At 39.4% G+C, this 22,083-nt stretch overlaps 1 long non-coding RNA gene across 1 annotated transcript; it reads left to right on the top strand.

Annotated features, from left to right (window-relative positions):
- Positions 1-464: 464 nt before the first annotated feature.
- LOC308667313 lies at positions 465-21,135 on the top strand. Its single transcript, XR_014026256.1, has 3 exons — positions 465-541; positions 2,055-2,209; positions 21,067-21,135. It is a non-coding gene; the product is annotated as an uncharacterized lncRNA (long non-coding RNA).
- Positions 21,136-22,083: the final 948 nt, after the last annotated feature.

Below are 22,083 nucleotides of genomic sequence, written 5' to 3'. Positions count from 1 at the left end.
ACTAGTCAGTCTTCTTTGTATTTCTTGGATATAAAGGCATATTCTCACATTCCCCTATACCACATGAACCATAGTGCAGTAACTGTGTGACATATCAAGGCAATTTAAAGCCATATCCAATTGTTCCAATTTTAAAGGAATGTCACCCCTTGTTTCCTGAAATCAGTTTTACTGTGGACATGATGTAAATTAATATGGTTGACAATGTGATCAGGGATTGGGATCTGCCCACTTCCTGTTGTTCAGCTATGGCTGCTACACAGAAGCTGCCCCCTTCCTTTGGCACTGTTTTCCAAGGTCATTCTATTTTTGTCGGAAGTAGCATACGCTTTCAATCGTCCATCTCTCTCTCTCTCTCTCTCCCCATGAGTGTCCTTTTTCTGTTGCCTCAAGGTACATCATGTTTGTAAGCTGTTTATATTAAATGTAGATATTAAGATATATAGTTTACATATGTTAATAACATGGCAAGCGGTGAGACTCAGGAAAATCTGGGAAAATAGCTTTTTTCCCCAAGTTGTTCCATGGATACAAAGACTTGGTGAGTAAAGAATTGGCATGTCTCTTTCTACTTTTCCGGAGAGTATTGCGTGTAATGAGCCATCACATTGTCTTAACTTGCCAGCACATTTTAGCTGTTTCTGGTTCTTTAAAATATGAGTTCAGCATTTTTTCAGAAGAGTTGTAAAGACTTATTTAAAATTAAGTTTAAAAAAGCAAATTTTGTACATTATATTAGTTTTATACAGTTTTAATAATACTATTACTGACGTTAATATGGGTTTTACAAAACTGATAATGTGCATAATTTAATTACTACTTCATCTGATCAGTTCTTTTCTTTGATGAACCTTTTTTCCTTTTCTTTTTACTTCCCCATCTTGATCCATAAAGGTAATCTGAGTTACACACTAACAGGTTTGTGTGTACAATTGGTAACATTTATAAAATATTAGAATGGAAGAGACCATTTGAATCACTGTTTCCTTCATAATTATGCAGGCTTAAATTACAGAGTTATTTTCATATTGAAAACAAAAACAAATCTGTTCAATTTTCTTGCTTCCTCAACTAGACAAAATTAAGGTAATGAGAAAATTGTTTAATTACATTGGTCCTTTAGAGATATTATTATTGAAAACAATTCAGATTGCAACTAAAAAGTAGTTACAAACCATTAATCTTTATAATCTTTAATCTTTATAAGAAGTTACTGGAGGAAGTTCTTAAAGTTCATCCCAAGAAAAGAAGAATGACAAAATATAAACATTTTGAAACTCTGAAGAGGGGTAAATGATAGTAATTTGTTAAGGTTATTCAATGAATTGGGATATGCACAATTTTATAAGATCCATCCACATAGGTTTGCTACTCCTACATCTTTGAGTTAATGAGAGAAAAAGATCCATATTTTCTAAATAATCTCTTCATCTTCCCTCTTCTTGTAATTTCTCTATTCTTACAAGTTGATTCATTTGAAGCTTTTCACTGTATATTACAAGAACTGGAAAAGTCTGTTCGATTCTTTCTCCCTATCATGCATAGATAATTCCTATCGGTCATCTTTTTTTTACATTAAAAGACCAAATACTTTTAAATTTCCTTCTGAGAAATGTCTGAAGCTCTTGATCTTTTTAGCTACAGAACTTTTCTAGTTCTCTTGTTTCCTTTTAAGGGCTGAATAGCTAGAACATTGTACTATCATAGGATGCCCACTACCATCACGAGATAACGTAAATAGGTAATTATTGACATTTGTCAGTTAATTGGATGAATCCAAAGGAAACTGGTGGGAATTCCAAATTCTACTGTATTCATCCACATAAAGGCTTTACAAGCAGTTTTATTTTTAATCTGTTTCCTGTTCATTCTGCCACAGAATCTGATGTTTCCCCAAGGCTGTTAACAAGTGATTTGAGGAGGATGGCTTTAAAGTGGGTGGGGTAGGCTCATATTACCCAAGTAGGAGGCACTGGGATTTGCATGAATTTTTGTTTGTTTTCTTGATTTTTAAAAGAAATCTTAATGTGTCTACTTTATGGCTCCCATTTCAGTTTTTCTTTGCTTCCTATTCTCGTTGTGGTGGGAAATTCTATCTTCAGATTTCAGCATTCATGATGAAGGACCAAGGATCTCAAAGAATAGAGTCACAAACCACAGTTTGCCTACCTCTGTTTCATACTATCAAAACCTCCAATATATTAATGAGGTAAGACTTCTTTCAAGACCACTGCAGATTATACTTCTGCTAAAATTAGCAACCTATAGTCCCCATCTTTCCCCCCACCCCCCAGTGTACTAAGAATGCCTCTCAGGAAAATAATTAATTTTCAATAATGCAATTGTTCCCTAGTTTGTGGAAGTGAGAAATTCAACTGAAATGTAGTGTATGCCTTCAAACACCTTTTGCATGGTTGAAAAAGGTAATAACAATCAAAAACACACTGTTCTTTTCAAATGGGACAAAAACAGAAAATCCTGATCCTGTCAATACATGGTGCAATGTTACACCCTGTGCATTTCAACTCCCCTGCATTTATTTATTCAACTCCCCTGCATTTATTTATTTGTTTATTTGTTTATTTGTTCATTCGTTCATTCATTCAAATTTATCTGTTGCCCATCTGATATCCAATGACTCTTGCATCATAACAATAAGAGCCTCAATGATGCAATTAGTGGAGGTGATGCTTCTAGACATTATCTATCTGTTGTAACCTTCTGCATTGCTTCTTCAATCTTTTTTCTTTACATAAAAAAAATAATTACAGAGGAAAGTGTAGGAGAAGAGAGACACAGCCTGGGATCTGAGTCAAGAGAGGAATGCAATTGTTGTGTTCCCATAGACAGTCCAAGTCCAGCCCCTCTTGAATTTCATTAACTCTTATCTTGTACCAGTTTAGTGCTGACTAGATTCTTGTGAATAGGTATGAGTTTAATTTTCATAGCTACATTTAATGTAGAAAACCAACCAATAAAGAATGAACAAACAAACCATAATTACCATGACTCTTTTTCATACCTCTTGTACAATGGCTGATTTTTTTTTGGAGGCATTGCATTTCTCACATAAATGAAATATTTTTTAAGAACCTGGGCAAGTCCCCAAATCCCATCCCTATACTGTAAGCGGAAGCTGAAAGAGACTGGCTTACCTAGTACCGGATGTCAGTTTATGCCTAGTCCTGTTCATTAGGCAGTTTCATAGCAAAGATGAAATTCAGACAGGAACTTTCTGACTCTGGAAGTGATTCCTCTGTCTAGTTCTTAGATGTTTGTTGCTAAGTGGTAATGAATTACTGCTATGAACGTAAAGCTGAGGCCATTTCTAAATGTATATAGCCATTCTATATTCTATATAGAATTCTATATACCATTCTAATTGGTAACAAGCAAAGTAGATCAAGAGATGGTCTTCTATGTTTAAGGATGTACACTGACTTACCTGAATCACTATGCAGAAGCTTAAAGAGACAAAGCCAGAAAAATCCCTTTAAGCTGAACAATTTTGGCTCAGTCTTTGGCGTATGCATCATTTCTTCAGTTTACCTGAACAGAAGCAACAAAAGAGCAAGAAGTTACAAAAAGCAAAAGAAAAGCCCCACAAAGTAAAAATGGTATAATTCACCCTTTCCTAATGCCATTATCCTTGTGATATCTGGATTTGTAGCCTGCATTTCCTATAAATTTCGAAATTTGGTCATGTTGGTTGGGAATTTTAGAGGATACAGTTTAATCACCAGAATGCACAAAGCTAATTTGGGTCAGATTATAGACAAATATAATTTTTGGACCATAAAAAAGGCTGAGCGCCAAAGAATTGAGGCCTTTGAACTCTGGTGCTGGAGAAGACTCCTGCGAGTCCCTTGGACTGCAAGGTGATCAAACCGGTCAGTCCTAGAGGAGATCAACCCTGACTGCTCTTTAGAAGGCCAGACCCTGAAGCTAAAACTCAAATACTTTGGCCACCTAATGAGAAGGAAGGACTCCCTGGAGAAGAGCCTAATGCTGGGAAAGATTGAGGGCAATAGAAGAAGGGGATGACAGAGAATGAGGTGGCTGGATGGAGTTACTGAAGCAGTAGGCGTGAGCTTAAATGGACTCCAGAAGATGGTAGAGGGCAGGAAAGCCTGGAGGAACGTTGTCCATAGGGTCGCGATGGGTCGGACACAACTTCGCAACTAACAACAACAACAATAGACAAATATACCAATTGTTGCAGCCTAATAATGTAGCCCTCCCCCCAATTATTATTTTTTCACCTCTGTAGAAATGCTCTGGACTAAATGTGGTTAATGGTTAATCAAAACATTGGTGAAACATAGACTTCAAAGATATAAAATTACTGCTTGAAAGATATTATATATGGATAAACTAATGGTCACTGCATCATCTTATCTTTCTTATTTTTAAACAATGAAAGTTTTTCCACATTGCTGAAATAAAGTGCCATCCACCCATCCTTGAATTACCAGAAATCTACTTGACTCAGAATCTGCTCATTTCTCATTCTTAAACACCTCTATTTTCAGTACCGCTCAACTCATGTTCTTTCAGGATAATCCATTACAAAATGTAAAAGATTTGAGCCAGAATGAGGCTGTCCTTAGATGGAATCAGAGTATAGTAAACAATTTAAGCCTGTTTCACTCATAGGTGCTTGGCAAGTTGAAGTCAATAGCATAGTGATATTGCAGAAACATATCTTGCCAGTGCATGTTTGTTTCATTCATTCATTCATTCATTCATTCATTCATTCATTCATTCATTCATTCATTCAATTAATTTCATGATCACATGACTCCCAACTGATTCTGGAAGGCTTCAAGTGTTTCATAATTAGGTATTGTTTGCATGAATCTACACATACCTATGGCTGTTTATTAAATTGGTTGTTTTTCTTCTTCCAAATATATAATCAATAACAAATGGTTCTTATTCCCAAGTTATTTTAATGCTATACAACTAAAATAATTATGAATTTAGAAGGGACCCTTGGAAAACCATTAAATCCAGGGCTAATAGTATCTAGGTGCTACTGGAAGGTGCCACTAAAGGATTTAAAACATTCTTATTTTTTTGAAAGTGGTTAGAGGGGAAAAAATTGCTAGGTACACTTCCTTTCATATTTTAAAATGTTCCTAACAATGCAAGGAATTGAAGAGGGGAAGGAAAATTCTAAATTTTGATGAAATAATAGATTAAATGAACCTTAGTTCACCATACTATCTAGTTGGAATACAGCAAAAGTTAGCAAGGATAAAGGAAGCAAGAAAATCATTTATAGTCAACTTACAGTAAGCGGAATCTGTGATTAGTTGCTTGCACTGCAAATCAACACTCTTCTTTCAGCTGTCTGGTTTACAAAGTCCCAAGTCACTAATTCTTTAAATGATCATAGCAAAAGGTTAAAAAAAAACAAAATGTACCACCCACACAACTTCTCTTTTTCGATGTCTGAAATATTGCAGTTTCACCAACACTTTCCATTTCATGAGAGACAGGTTGATAAATCTAGCAATTGTACTAATCAGCAGTTTGATCCTTAAGGAAGTGTTTCTGAGTTATAAATACAGATTAGTAAATGTAGCCTTGACGTACTAACTGTAACCTTGTTGCACTTCGATATTGCAAATAACTTGTGTTACACAGACTACTTCCTAAATTGTATTGTTTTCCATTTATTTTTCAGTATTATGTCATTAGGTCACATGCAGATGAACTTCCTTGTTAATTTTCCAGAGACGATTATTTTAAATTCCATGCATTTTATGAACTCCTTAAGAGTTAAAACTGTTGGCTATTTATTTAGTGAGAACTATGTACAGTACACTGTACATAAATGCTGCTTTAAATAAATAAATAAATAATAAACCTTTATTGTCAAAGTACAACATGTGTACATTGAGATTAGCTGAGCCTCCCCCCGTGCTGTCTCCCCCCAACACACAGTGACAACAAACCCTCCATCCTACCACACCATGTGAACCAACTACACCACACACCGGCCTCCCAAGTCAATTCTGCATAAGTTCACAGAGATTATGTCCCATTTAAAAGCCTAACAGCCCACGGATAAAAGCTATTTTTCAGCCTGTTGGTACGGCTGGCTATATTCCTATATCTCCTACCGGATGGTAGGAGAGTAAAGAGATACCGTCCAGGGTGTGAGCCATCCCTGAGAATCTTCCTCACTCTTCCAAGGCAACGAGCCCTGGTGATGTCATCCAGTGGTGTCAGGGGACAGCCCACAATGTCTTGTGCTGTGCTCTGTAATACCTTCCTGTCCGCGGCTGTCAGACCAGCATACCAAACCACAATACCATACGAGAGGACGCTCTCTATAGTAGACCGGTAAAAGAGGGTCATTAACCGTTGTTCTACCCTGTTCTTCCGCAAGACCCTAAGAAAGTGAAGCCTTTGTTGGGCCTTTCTAGCCACCTCGGTTGTGTTAACTTTCCAGGTCAGATCTTCACAGAGGTAGACTCCCAGAAATTTAAAGGAGGAAACTCTCTCTACACAGTCCTCCGCGATGTAAAGTGGGGCAGGTTATGTAGAATAAAAAGAAAATTATGTAGTCCAAGACACCCAGTGATATACCTATGTATGTTAATATTAGATTTCAGTTTTAATTATATAATGGGGAAGGGATGCCCACTTTTTAGACCAGATATCACCAACCCAATTTTTCCAAAAATGTTGCAGTTACAAACTTCTGAGGACTGACCATACAGATTGGATATTCTGAGAGTTATAATTTAAGACTATCTGGAAATCGTTAGATTGGGGAAATGATTCCTACTACATTTTGGAGTCCTTCCTAAGTATTCTACTAAGAGGGTTCCAAAATCTAAAATCATTAGCACCACCAAAGATGCCCCTTAAATATATTTGGAAGAAAACAAGAATTACTTGAGTAATAAATGAAAACATTTATTTATTGAAAACATATATCACTACCGATCTACTCTGGGTGGTAAGCAATCTGCAGGTGAAACTCGAAAAATTAGAATATCGTGCAAAAGTTCATTTATTTCAGTAATGCAACTTAAAAGGGGAAACTAATATATGAGATAGACTCATTACATGCAAAGCAAGATAGTTCAAGCCGTGATTTGTCATAATTGTGATGATTATGGCTTACAGCTCATGAAAACCCCAAATCCACACTCTCAGTAAATTAGAATATTACATGCAATCAATAAAACAAGGAGTGTACATAGAACAATATCGGACCTCTGAAAAGTATAAGCATGCATATGTACTCAGTACTTGGTTTGGGCCCCTTTTGCAGCAATTACTGCCTCAATGCGGCGTGGCATGGAAGCTATCAGCCTGTGGCACTGCTGAGGTGTTATGGAAGACCAGGATGCTTCAATAGCGGCCTTCAGCTCTTCTGCATTGTTCGGTCTCATTTCTCTCATCTTTCTCTTGGCAATGCCCCATAGATTCTCTATGGGGTTCAGGTCAGGTGAGTTTGCTGGCCAATCAAGCACAGTAATCCCACGGTCATTGAACCAGGTTTTGGCGCTTTTGGCAGTGTGGGCAGGTGCCAAGTCCTGCTGGAAAATGAAGTCAGCATCCCCATAAAGCTCGTCTGCGGAAGGAAGCATGAAGTGCTCCAAAATCTCCTGGTAGACGGCTGCGTTGACCCTGGACTTAATGAAGCACAGTGGACCAACACCAGCAGATGACATGGCTCCCCAAATCAACACAGACTGTGGAAACTTCACACTGGACTTCAAGCATCTTGCAGTGTGTGCCTCTCCATTCTTCCTCCAGACTCTGGGTCCTTGGTTTCCAAATGAGATGCAAAAGTTGCTCTCATCAGAAAAGAGGACTTTGGACCACTGAGCAACAGACCAGGTCTATTTTTCTTTAGCCCAGGTAAGACGCTTCTGACGTTGTTTGTTGTTCAGGAGCAGCTTGACAAGAGGTATATGACATTTGAAGCCCATGTCCAGGATCCGTCTGTGTGTGGTGGCTCTTGATGCACTGACTCCAGCCTCAGTCCACTGCTTATGAAAGTCCCCAACACTTTTGAATGGCCTTTTCCTGACAATCCTCTCCAGGCTGCGGTCATCCCTGCTGCTTGTGTGCCTTTTTCTTCCACACTTTTCCCTTCCATGTAACTTTCTATTAATGTGCTTTGATATAGCACTTGAGGAACATCCAACTTCTTTTGCAATTACCTTTTGAGGCTTTCCCTCCTTATGGAGGATGTCAATGATGGTTTTCTGCACAACTGTCAGGTCAGCAGTCTTCCCCATGATTGTGATTCCTACTGAACCAGACTGAGAGACCATTTAAAGGCTCAGGAACCCTTTGCAGGTGTTATGGCTTAATTAGCTGATTAGAGTGGGACACTTTGAGCCTAGAATATTGCACCTTATCACAATATTCTAATTTACTGAGATTGTGGATTTGGGGTTTTCATGAGCTGTACACCGTAATCATCATAATTATGACAAATCACAGCTTGAACTATCTTGCTTTGCATGTAATGAGTCTATCTCATATATTAGTTTCCCCTTTTAAGTTGCATTACTGAAATAAATGAACTTTTGCACGATATTCTAATTTTTCGAGTTTCACCTGTATTTGCTTATACACACACATATAATTTTTAGTGTTGATAACGTGTATCTCACAATTCTAAGACCAACATTAAAATGATTCAGGACAAAAAAGAAAAACTGAGATACTATATCAATTTCACAAAACTGAAACAGATATATTGGGCACCCTTAACACCCTGGCGCTAATATCTGGAGAAAAAGCCAGCTTTTAATCACCTTCCAGAAGGCTAAGAGGGTTGGAACCTTCAGATCTTAAAATCCATAATCAAGACAAGACAACAATACTCTACTAAGTATTCTTTTTAATATTTGCTATGTATTAGATAAAAAAGGAATCCCAGTAATGCATAAGCTTTTATGACAGATAGTATCTTCTTGTTTGGTGTAAAGAGGTAGTATTATGATTTGAGGACTGTTTGTGTTTTCATCTACTTCAATAAGAGAAAAGTTATCTGTCTGTGGAGATTCTCAGTCATTCTAGATCTTAGTTGTCTCAAAGATGCTTTTTCAAAAGACAACTGGACTATTTTTCCCCCGATTTCTTTTTTTACTGATACCTATCTTTCCATCCCTCCAGCATCAGAACCAATGAAGTTTCTTGGATGAGAAGTGAAATGTTTTTGTTATGTATTGGGCTTGTGGTGTTACACCACGTGCATTGCTGGAGTAGCTAACGGCTCTCCAGCAACCTAGACAAGCCATCTCTGGTCCTGCAATTGGTTAGCCCCAGGCGGCAAGAGTGGGTTCAAACCTATTGGCTGCTGCCTAGGGGCTAGACTATATATTGTGGCTGGTTGTAGCCCAAGTTCCAGTACAGTTCCAGCAAGAATAAAAGTATGAGTTATCCTGTACTCAGCCTTGTGTCATCATTCCTGCAACCCAGAGCCCACGATATAACAGTTTCGATGAGGATGGGATCCTGCTTCGCCGATTAGAGCTGAAATCAATGAGGGGTCAGCAGCACATGCCGGAGGGAAGAGGCATTTCCCCCCACCCGTCTAGGCCAGCTAGTAAGCCACACTAGCGGCCGCGTGCTCAGAGGATGCATTCCCTGAGCCTAGAAGCAGGATCTGAAGATTGCAGGAATCTGAAAGAAAATGCCAAAGGTTGGCAAATTAAGAGAGTTTGATGTGAAGCATCCGGAAGAATGGCTGTCTTACCTTTTGCAAGTAGAGAACTATCTGAGAGCAAATCAAATTGTGGAGGAAGGCCTGAAGGCCGCCACGTTGCTTTGCGTGTGCGGCCTAGCAACTTTTGACCTAGCAGAAAACCTTTTCGCACCGATGCCCATCGAAGCAGTTTTATACGCAGACCTTAAGAACAAGCTAACCGGGCACTTCCAGCCCAAGATGGCGGAAATGGCATGGTGATTCAAATTTGACAAAAGAGTGCAGCTACCCAGGGGCAGGCCGCACGCTTTTGCAACTTCTCAAACTTAGAAGAACGACTAAGAGACCGGCTCGTCTGTGGCCTTCGGGACAGAACCCTTCAGCAGAGACTGTTTGCTAGACCCAATTTAACGTTTTCCGAGGCACAGGACGAGGTGATGACTGACAAAGCCACCGGGGGTGCAGTGCAGACAGTTCAGTCCACCAAACCTTCAAAAGTCGAAGAATCAGTCCATCTTGAGGTCGCCAAATGCACCTGAGAATCATCATCAGAAGAAGAACCCAAAATCAACAAACTCCAAAGGCAACCCAACGTGCAACACCGCAACAGCCACCAGCGAGAGGATGATTACAAGGCAGTTCTCTTACTGAGATGTAAAGGGTGCGGAGGCAACCAGCTTTGCGCCAATTGCAGATTTCATTCGGCCATGTGTAGCGCTTGTGGAAGAACAGACCACATCACAGTGGTTTGCAGAGCCCGCCAGAGAGACCGGCCACCCAAACACCAGTCGGAGGAACCGACTAGGAGAGGTACTCGGGCCCAGGGTCCAGTTAGTGTGGGATTCTTCAGAAGCCGGAGAAGCGTTTGCCGCACCAGGGCTCGATGCCCTCTCAAGCCTAAACTTAAGCTCTTAGTAGAGCTACAAGGAGTTCCATGTAAGATGGAGTTGGACTCCGGCTCTGCAGTCTCAATCATTTCGCAAGACACATTTGACTTTGTGTGTAGGCGCCGTAACAATTGGGCTAAACCAAGACCCTCAGATATCATTTTAACAGATTTTCAGAATGCTCACATTAAAGTTAAGGGTGAAGCCACATTATTGGTAAAATTTAAAGGGTTTTTGGGGCACCTGGATGTAATAGTAGTAGGGGGCCAAAGAACGAGTCTTATTGGACTTGATTGGTTTGATGCCTTAGGTATTCAGATTACTGGCATAAACTGGACACAAACTGCTGACCTCATGGCAGTATGCAAAGAATACATGGATGTTTTTGATTCAACCCTAGGGACATACACTGGCCCGCCAATTTCTTTTAAGTTAGATCCTAATGTTGTTCCAATTAGGGTTAAACCTCGCAGGGTCCCCTTTGCCCTAAAGCACAAAATTGATTCCGAAATCAATAAGCTTGTACAACAGGGCGTGTTATAGCCTGTTGATGGGGGGGGAGTGGGAAACTCCTATTGTCACCCCACTGAAGTCCAACGGGGAAGTTCGCATTTGCACTGATTATAAATGCACATTAAATAAGGCCCTTAAACAACACGCTTACCCGGTTCCTGTAGTCAACCAAAAAAAAAAAAAACAGTCCAGTTGCCTTTTGAAAAATCATCTTTGAGGGAAAAAAAGTTATCTGTTTAAATAATAAGGTGATAAATTGTGCCCGAGCAGGTTTTCCTCTGTAAACTATAAAGCTCAGAATGGTTTTTCTGAGCTTTTTTTTTCTTCAAAAACTGAGGGACTGGTTAGTCTTTTGTTTAAACTCTTTTCATTTCCTTTATCTAAACTTATAGATTGTGTGGATTGTTTTTTTATAGATTGACAGGACAGTAGGACATGTATTTATATTAACTACAGACAAAGGGAGGATTTTTAGAAACCAGATTTACCATAGGTTCTGAGAGTACTGAATAAAATGGACCAGAACATTTTCAGTATTTTACAAGAGAAACAGGGTTAGGGATGAGTCAGTAAAGTATTGAGGATGTATAAGACTGTGACTTCGAAGCATTAACCTTAAAGTCCATTAGATCCTCCTTAAAAACTGTTCAATTATTTTCAGAGTAAACTTATTTTCCGTGAAGCTAACGCGTATTTTAGCCTGAAAGGGGAAGCATGCCTTATACATTCGTACAGAAAAAGAGGAAGATTCTCAGCATCAGGCACATTTAAGAACATTATTAATAGTAATAATGATAAACTCAAAGGACTCTACAGAAAAACAATGAAATAATTATGCAAGCATGCAAGAATAAAATTAAACCAACACAGTTTCAACAACCAAAAATGAAAGAGATGCAGGAAAAAACAGCAATATTACTGAAAACTAAATAAAATATGAAAAATAAATGCAAACAATTAGTTGATGGCTTGTAAGCTTCCAAAATATTTCTCCACGAGAGAATAATATATCAGGATAATCTCAAGCTTTACAGAAAGATTCAAATCTTTTAAAGAAAACCCTAAATGGTTGAGACCCACACACACACACACAATTATTCAGCAGGCTATTAAGAATATTTGTCTCATGTTTTGCAGAATTAAAAAGATTTTTAGAAAAAAAGGAGCAAATTCTGCAAAATGACCACTAAAGACACTTGAATTAGAAGTGCAGAACTGCAGAATATTAAGCAAGAGAATACGACATCCTGGAAGGAAGTATGGTTATTGCACCAGAGTAGGAAATAAGATATTACTCTAACATTATATTAACATATTATATTATATTATATATTATATTAACATTCAAGAGCCTTGGTGGAGCAGTGGGCTAATGCCTCCTTAAGTAACACCAGCTGCCTGCAATTAGTGCAGGTTCGCATCCCACCAGGCTCAAGGTTGACTCAGCCTTCCATCCTTCCGAGGTAGGTAAAATGAGGACCCAGATTGTTGGGGGCAATTGCTAAGCACATTGTGCTTTAGATTGTAAGCCGCCCTGAGTCTTCGGAGAAGGGCGGGATATAAATGGGATTAAATTATATCACTGTGTATGGGGTGGTGGTGGAATTTTCCTGCTCCCTGTGTTTTCCATAATAATTCCACCCAGAGCTATTAACTTGAGATGAACGGCCATATGAACTGAATAAATAAATACATACATAAATAAAACTCCATGCTTTTCTTTGTTGTTACCAAAATCTACACAGAAACCTCATTTGCTTTTTCAAGTGCATCCCTAGAGCAGGGAAAAGTTTACCTAAGATTTGGATCAGATTGAATCTAACCACTGGAGATCTTTCGGGCAAGGTGTGGGTGTGAGATTAGCTTTCCTTTCCCATGCAACACAACAGTTAAGGGGCTGTCCTAATACCAGAGGAAATTTTCAGGTGCCTTGAGCAGTCATGATGTCTCAGCCTAATTTGCATGACAGGGGAGTTCTTTAAAGGGAGATTGTTCTACAAACTATTTCTAAAGGAAAGCAGGGAGATAAAAGTTGACAAGTAAGCAGCTAAATATAAAAAGAGATAGGGATGATTAGCACGCACCTTCCCATAGGTGCCTCCATAGAATGATTACATGTCATCAGGGTGTTTTTAATCCCTAGTGGCCATATAGATTTTTTTTCCCCAAGAGCTTGTTTCAGATGAGTCCTGGAGCCTTGCAGACTGATATCACTGCCCATAATCAAATGGCATAAAAGCATGTCTTGTTCCTTGCTTACTGGCAAAAAAACAAAAACAAAAACAAGTCAGCTACCCTGTCCATTTGTCTTGTGGTCTGTCATTAAATTGCCAACTATCATCCAGGAACTGACTAGCTGCAGTTGGCCTGGTTCTCTTTTTGCTGGCAAGCAATAAGTACTATAGGTTTGTACTGTACACAGAGGTAAGTGTTTCCCCTGTCCAGTTGTGTCTGATTCTAAGGAGTGGTGCACATCTCTGTTTCTTGGCAGAGGGAGCCAGCGTTGTCCAAAGACATTTCTGTAGTCATGTGGCCAACATGACTATATGCTGAGCCGCACAGAACACTGTTACCTTCCCACTGAAGTGGTGCTTATTTAGATCGTCACATTTGCATTCAAACTGTGTCGAATGACACGCTCAGGTCTCAAACCTGGGCTGTTGACTTTCCAGCTGGCAAGCCCAGTGTCTTAACCACTGAGCCATTTGTTTGGAATAGCTAAAAATGGTATAAAAACCTCTGTACTTTACCAGAATTTCATGCTATACATTAAGCAAATCAGGAACAACAACAGCTGGGAAAAGAAAGTGTAGTGGTAGGAATGATGACAATATTATTCTCTACAAAGGTTATAAACTTTTTAGGTTATGGAACTTGTTAAAAATGTTCTGGAATCAAGAGGTAAATCACCAGTGATTAAAAAATAGCAATAAATAAAACTTGTGCTTGTTTGTGCAAATAAATTTAATTGATATTAAAGTTATCAAGAGTTTCACAAAACAAATGCTTCAATTATTGTCCCAGATAGTTATTTTAAGTAAATTGTTTATTGTAAATGCAAAATTAACATTTCCAGTATACAAAATTTAAACTTGTCTCTCACAATTATTTCAGTCAACTAATGTTTTAATCAAACATATCAATGTTCAGTGACTCAGATGTAATTGTTTGTGGATGACCTGGCCATGTTCAAGAAATATTATTTCTTCTTCATTATCATCATCTTTAGTCTATCATGGATCCACATCAATTAAAGGTTCTGGAAGACACAGTTTGAAAAACTCTACAGAATGTAACAGTGAAAAGATATTTTACAAGCTTAAAGTTAGCCCACTAATGAACAACTATGCAGATCATTCACAGCTTTCAGTCATTTTATATATCATTGTTGTTGTTAGTTGCAAAGTCGTGTCCAACCCATTGCGATCCCATGGACATTCCTCCAGGCCTTCCTGTCATCTACCATCTTCTGGAGTCCATTTAAGCTCAAGCCTACTGCTTCAGTGACTCCATCCAGCCACCTCATTCTCTGTCGTCCCCTTCTTCTATTGCCCTCAATCTTTTTCAGCATTAGGCTCCAGTGAGTCCTTCCTTCTGATTAGGTGGCCCAAGTATTTGAGTGTCAACTTTAGGATCTGACCTTCTAAAGAGCAGTCAGGGTTGATCTCGTCTAGGACTGACCGGTTTGATCGCCTTGCAGTCCAAGGGACTCGCAGGAGTCTTCTCCAGCACCATAGTTCAAAGGCCTCAATTCTTTGGTGCTCAGCCTTTCTTATGGTCCAACTTTCACAGCCATACATTGCAACTGGGAAAACCATGGCCTTGACTATACGCACTTTTGTTGGCAGGGTGATGTCTCTGCTTTTTAGTATGCTTTTTAGTCTATATTTGCCATAGCTTTCCTCCCTAGGAGCAAGCGTCTTTTAATTTCTTGGCTGCAGTCCCCATCTGTGGTGATCTTGGAGCCCAGGAAAATAAAATCTATCACTACCTCCATTTCTTCCCCATCTATTTGCCAGGAATTGAGAGGGCTGGATGCCATGATCTTGGTTTTCTTAATGTTGAGTTTCAAGCCCACTTTTGCACTCTCCTTCTTCACTCGCATCAAGAGGCTCTTTAGTTCCTCTTCACTTTCTGCCTTTAGTGGTATCATCTGCATATCTTAGGTTGTTATTTCTCCCAGCAATCTTAATTTATTTCCAACTTTTGATTCATCTAGCCCTGCCTTTCTTATGATACACTCTGCATATTAAGTTAAATAGGCAGGGCGACAGTATACAGCCTTGCCGGACTCCTTTCCCAATTTTGAACCAATCAGTGGTTAAGATTTTATTCACTTTTCACATTTTTATTGCATCTACTTCTTTTGTAAGCAATTCAGGGTAGCTATTCCTATTTCTATTTTCCCACAACAGCCGTGTCTGAGAGAGATTAGTCAAAGTCACTCCGTGACTGGGATCAAAGTTGTTCTTTTCCATTACAGTACTGTTAGCTGTGAGAAATCAGGATCTGAAGAGGGTGGTGTTTAGTCCCATTGATAACTGGAAAAATCAAAGCCTTTCCTGCTTCCCCAGAAAGCTCTGCAGGTAAACAGTGATCTTGATCAGAAAGGGGTGGGGATGAAAGTAAAGACTCCCTACCAACAGTCTCTGCAGGGAAGATTGCTTTTGCCATCAATGGCAGAAGAAAACAGCTTTTGATCTAGACAGGTGGTGGGAAGGGATTAGAATTGACCATTACTGATGTGAGGGTGTATGCTGTGTACAGGTGAGGCAGAGAAAGTGCAAAAGATCAAGATATTCTGCAACCGTTTATTTTTATTTCGTTCTTTACCCTAGACAGGTTACTCACCCATGATCTACTCCAAATTGAGGGAAAGGTAGATTCTGAATGGCAATGTGGACACAAATAACAAGTAACACTTAGTCCAGAGTACGATGTTTTCTGGAAGAGTTAATTTCAAGAAAAAAAATCTTTCTACCACATATTAAAGCATATGAAAGGGATATTAAAATTAATTAAGGTATGTGGGGAACTTCTTCTGGTTGCTGCTCACAAGTTGTCTATTCAAGCTCTGGGAAGTCCACAAGCAACTAGGATAGGTAATTAAAATTTCAAGGAAAATTCCCCTCATCACAGGTTATCTTTGTCTGTGTGTGTGTGTCTGTGTGTGTGTGTGTCTGTGTGTGTGTCAGAGAGAGAGAGAGAGAGAGAGAGAGAGAGAGAGAGAGACAGACAGACAGACAGACAGACAGACAGAGACAGAGAGACAGAGAGACAGAGAGACAGAGACAGAGACAGAGAGACAGAGACAGAGACAGAGAGATGAGTATCTGCAGTTCAGGGATTGGTATGTAGCACTGCAGTTTTCCAAGTTTGGTTTCTGGATGCAGATCCTTCATTAACCCTTCATTCAGATCAAATCATCAGTGCAGAAACTTTGGAGAAATGAGGTCCACTAGTTGGCAAAAATGTAGATGAAATAATCTTGTGGGCTGGTCTTGCTGGTGATAGATTATCTGTTTGGCTAATAAGGATATGGTTCTGTATTGGTTGTTTTCTATATGACCAGTACAGTTGATATCTATGTGCTGGGATTGTTGGTGGTTGTTGTTCTTTTCCAGTGTTTACTAAATTTTAGTTTGATGATTATTAGATAATAAATATTATTTTTCTATTTAAATCACTAATATGGTGACCATGTTAGCAGCTAACATTTTGGAAAATATAAAATGAATATTAACAATAGGTTAAAAAAAACCCTGTCACAGACAAAATAATTGACAAAGACCTGTCAATGAGTCAGTGTCAAATGTGAATACCCAGACTCACATGCAGAGTTCCAGCTAACTACTTTATTATGTTCTGCCTACAATACAGGAATCTCCTTTTGTCTGGCAGCATTCCTTTGGCAACAATTAGATAAGCCTCCAAGGAATTTAGGGAGGGTCAGTCCCAGCTCTTTTGCAGTTGCACAGTGACTCCAGGCTAACTCAATGCTTGATCTCTTCTAACTGGACTGAGGATGGGGTTTTTTAATATTGTTTTAATTTTATTGGTTTTAGTAATTAATTATGGGGCTTTGTAATTTAATTCTTTTTAATATTTGTATTACTGTTTTTTATAGTTGTTTTATTGTTGTGAGCCGCCCTGAGTCCTTTGGGAGATAGGGCGGCATATAAGTCCCATAAATAAATAAATAAATAAATAAATAAATAAATAAATAAATAAATAAATAAATAAATAAATAAATAAATGCCTGCTAGATTGGGTGCTTCCGAACAGTTGACTAACATTCCAACCTGAAGGTCCTAGGGTGATTCATTCATTTAGAAAATTTGTATCTTATATGTGATAATTCTAGGCAGCTCACAATGAAATTCATTAAAAACAGAATAACTATAACCAATTGAACTCCATAGCCCCTGTATCCCATCCACAGCATCATTTTACATTTGCTAGGGTCACTTCTGTCTAGACTCTAGCCCAATGCTTGATGTTTTTCATACCCTTTTCACATCCTTCGGGAAGGCTAATAGGGTGGGAGCCCTCCAAATATCAGGGAGACACTGTTCCATAGGGTCAGGATAGCCATAGACAATGTGCATCTCCTAGGTTGCATCAGATGGCAATATTTAAAGGAAGGGACCTGGAACATACCCACTCTGACAGGATGGATAGTTACTCTCAACGAGAAGCAGTCCTGCAGATAACCTGGCCTTGTGCCATTTAGAACTTTAATGGTGAATACCAGCACTTTGAATTGCACCTGGAAAGCAAATAGAAGCCAAACAGCAGCAATGTAACATGGGAAAAACATGAAGTGCCCAGAACAGTACGTCACCACATGCAGGTTCAGTTGTAAGTTCCAAGTAGTCTTCAAAGACAACCCTAAATAGAGGACATTTCAGTAATCCAATCAAGAGATAATTAAGGTGTGAGTAATAGCTAGTAATGGTACTCAGTCGAGAAAAAGGCACAATTTATGCACAAGCTGAACCTGGAAAAAGCTCCCCTCCAGCCATGATTGCCCTATACTACTTAAGCAGGAACCGTGATTCCAAGAAGACCTTCAAATTGCTCTCCACCTTTCTATAAAGAAGTGCTGCACTATAGAAATTCGAGGATGACAATTCACTGGACCGGGGGGGGGGGGCAAGAATGCAAAGCCACTGCATTTCAGAGTTCAGTTGAAGCTGGTTCCTTTCCACCCAGACCCTGAGTCTCCAGGTACTGGATAAACACCAGAATGCCATCATCTGCCTGGCACGCCTGCCTGAGATGTATAATTGACTATTATCCACATACTGATCTACTGCACCCATGCTATTGAATGACCTATTCAGAGGTCTCATGTAGTTGACAAATAGGAAAGGGAAGAGGCCAGAGCCCTGAGGCATCCCACATAGAAGAAGCATACCACCACCAACTCTATTATTAACCACAATTGGAACATTGTGTACTATTCTAACCAATATACTTTTCAAGCATCTTGCAGAGCTAGGGGGAAAATGCAAAAAAGGGCAACCACAAGGTCTAGAGCAGGGTTGTCAAATTGCTGGCCCGCGGGCCGGATGAGTCACGCAGAAGCTGCGCCCACCCCATTGCCGGCAATGGCAAAACCGTCCTGATACGTTGTGTCACGTGACGTTGCAAGTTTGACATGTCTGGTCTAGAGCAAGTCTGTGAGGAAACTTTGCAAAATGTAATGTTTTAGTGTAAGGAAGAAAGTAACTAAAATGATTATGATGTAAATATACAAACTGATACACATAGCAGGAAAATGGGCTAGAATGCATTCTGTTCCTCTTCTTGAAGCTCTGAGGTTGGATAGCAGAAAATTTAAAACACCTAAAAGTGATATTAGATTGTAGGGTATCTGCTTAATTTACTATCACAAGAAGTAGTAATTAGCAAGTTGGACAAAGGATCAAACACATTTATAGAGAATAAGGCTGCTGTGAGTTATTAATCCCTATAGTTGTATATTAGCATCAGGGATAGTGAATATCTCCATATGTAATCAACAACCTTGTGCTCATATCATGCTTATGGGTTTCCCAGATCCTATTCTAAGAACAGAATTATAGAATAGATGGGCTTGACATAATCCAAACCTATTTCTTATGATATTTTTGGGCCAGTTTGAGCCTTATCCTAAGGGTAATAGTTGCTTCAAGGGCTTGAATGACACAAAGAGGCATGAAAGGTTAAATCTCATTCACAAGGTATTAACCATCATACCAGAGATGAACTACAGGGGTGTATTTTGCATATAGTGGAGTTTGGCTCATAAAGAATATTTAAATCTCTATCTCCGAAATTTAGCGGTGGTATACAATGGTTTCAGTGTGTCACTCTTGGTAGTTTTCGAGAATGTCTAACCTGTATCTGTTCCTCTTATGCTATGCACCAATATTTCTCAGTTCTTAAAAATATAGAACAAATATCCAAAAATAAAGAAGTTGCTGGTTCATAGTTTATACCGTTGAACATTTTTTAAAATTTTATTTTAATTCCATTTATATCCCGCCCTTCTCCGAAGACTCAGGGCGGCTTACAAGCTTAGCAGTAGCCTTCATTCTATGTATATGCCTGCTTATTAGGGCTTTCACACACACCCCAAGCGGCATTATTACAAAGTCAGCTTAATTGCCCCCAACAATCTGGGTCCTCATTTCACCTACCTCGGAAGGATGGAAGGCTGAGTCAACCTTGAGCCTGGTGGGATGCGAACCTGCACTAATTGCAGGCAGCTGGTGTTACTTAAGGAGGCATTAGCCCACTGCTCCACCAAGGCTGTTTTTTTTTCTCTTACCATAGACTATTTCAAGAGAAAACAGCCAAAGAGGTGCATGTTATTCAGTAGGATGCCCCTTCTGGATAAGGGGGTTGTGACAATAATTGGAAAGGGAGAAATTATAATATTTTAACTCATGTCATTACTCAATGTTGCTTTTTCCCATGTTGCAAGGAAAATAACTATATGACAATGCACATGCATTGAGAGAAAAACTGCATTGTCAGCAAGTTATTGAAAGAACAGTTTAAAACTAGAGCAGCAGCAACACTGTGTCTATTGGGAAAGAATTTCAAACCTTGTTCCTGTAAGTCCTTTGGGCCTCTGTCCCCAGCTATCCATCCTATTTGGGTATAGTAGCTAGGTAGTTCCTCCTACCAATATAAATCTTCCTGAGAATAACTCATCTGATATCCTTCCACTAATTCCTGCATGTAAGAGACAGGGCACCAATAACTTGTATTACTTTTCTGGAAAATTTAAAAGAATGCAATGAGCGGGGGAAAATCTATAGTGTTTCCTTCTGACCTTGTATCGCTGAGGCAGGTAGCTAGAGAAATAAGCCCCTTTCCTTCTCCCCTTTGGGAAAGAGACTATCTCAGAAGAACTGAATAATAGGATAATTTTAATAAAAAGGAAAGGAGAGAATGTAAAAGTCCATTTTAACTTTATATATTAGATAGTGGGAAAAATTAAAAAAAAATGCATAACTATTCATGTAACCATCTCAAAATAACCTTCTATGGAAGAATGTAAGGCTTTAGTCTAGGCCAGGGGTAGGCAACCTCGGCTCTTTTATGACTCATGGACTTCAACTCCCAGAATTCCTGAGCCAGCTCAGGAATTCTGGGAGTTGAAGTCCATGAGTCATAAAAGAGCCGAGGTTGCCTACCCCTGGTCTAGGCAGACCATAAGGCAATGCTGGCCTATTCCTATTTAGAGAAATCCCCATTTTAAAAAGTTCAGTAGCGATTCAATAACATTGAGCATAATGCTGAGCTCACGGAGAAAAAAATAAATGTTAGAGACAAAAATAGTAAGCAAACAGAAACAAGGTGAGGGACAAATTTGCTAAAGGTGCAGTTTGGTATAATGATTAAATGCCAGGAGACCGCGAGTTCTAGTTCTTCTTAGGCACAAAGCCAGCTGGTGATTTTAGGCCAGTTATTCTTTCTCAGCCCTAGAAAGAAGATACTGGCAGGCTACTCTGAAAATGTTGCCAAGAAATTTATATAGACTTGTTCTGCAGTTATTAAGGAATCACATCATTTGATTTACTGGAAAGGCTACTCTGACACGAAGAAATCCAGTGAAGTGGTAGAAGACATCCATACACCAAACTTGTCCACCAGCTGCCTCTGAAATATCCTTGCAAGCCCTGTCCCTCAGAACTGTCTCTAGGCAATGATGACCAAAAAGATTACTCAGTTCCTGCCACCAGTTCGGGTTGCCTGGATACAAGAGTGGTGGAGCGCATCGCAGTTTCCTCTAAATCTTCCGTCTCAGACTTGTTCACTGATATTGGACCGGAAGCAGAAGAGATTCCGGTGGGAAAAGTAATGTTTTGGAGAAAGGGGAGCTGTTACAGAAAAAGATGTTGTGAGCCCTAGGAAAGCAATAAACATGTGAAAAAAAACTCTAAATATCTCTATCTGGATAGTGTTAAGACATAAATTGAAGTAGAAAGGGGATTTGATGGGTTTTCAAAAGTCTGTTTATGATATCCTTAGTTATGTATGGGTGTGGGCAGTTGCAGCTCTGAAGAACCATCGGTCCACCTGAGAGTGCTGTGCTGTGGCCAGATTAGCTGAAGTATTTTCGGCGGGAGATTCAGATGGTTGGATTGGCCAGAATGGTACCTGACTAGGTATATAAGGGGTCCAGGTAACCCCCTTTGTTCAGTACACGCCTTCCTACAATAAAGAGCTGACATGCGGTACTCATTTGTCTTGTCTTTGCCATGCGGTCCAGAACCCACTACACAATAGTGGCGACGAAGGTGGGATTGATGCTGTTTTGCTCAAGAGCTGAATCACTAGCTGAAGTCATGAGCTGAAGTCACTAGAGCAGGGAAAGTAAATTCTTTCCTGATTCTTCGCCAAAGCAGCATCTTAGGACCATGGTGAAAATCACTCAAATTCGTGAGTTCGACATTCAGCATCCCGAGCGATGGGAATCGCATCTTGGCCAGGTTG

Source organism: Vipera berus, assembly GCF_964194415.1.
Source record: "Vipera berus genome assembly, chromosome: 4".
In the NCBI taxonomy this organism is placed as follows: Eukaryota; Metazoa; Chordata; class Lepidosauria; order Squamata; family Viperidae; genus Vipera; species Vipera berus.
The sequence above is the reverse complement of the archived record's forward strand: the minus strand, read 5'-3'. Positions and strand labels throughout refer to the sequence as shown.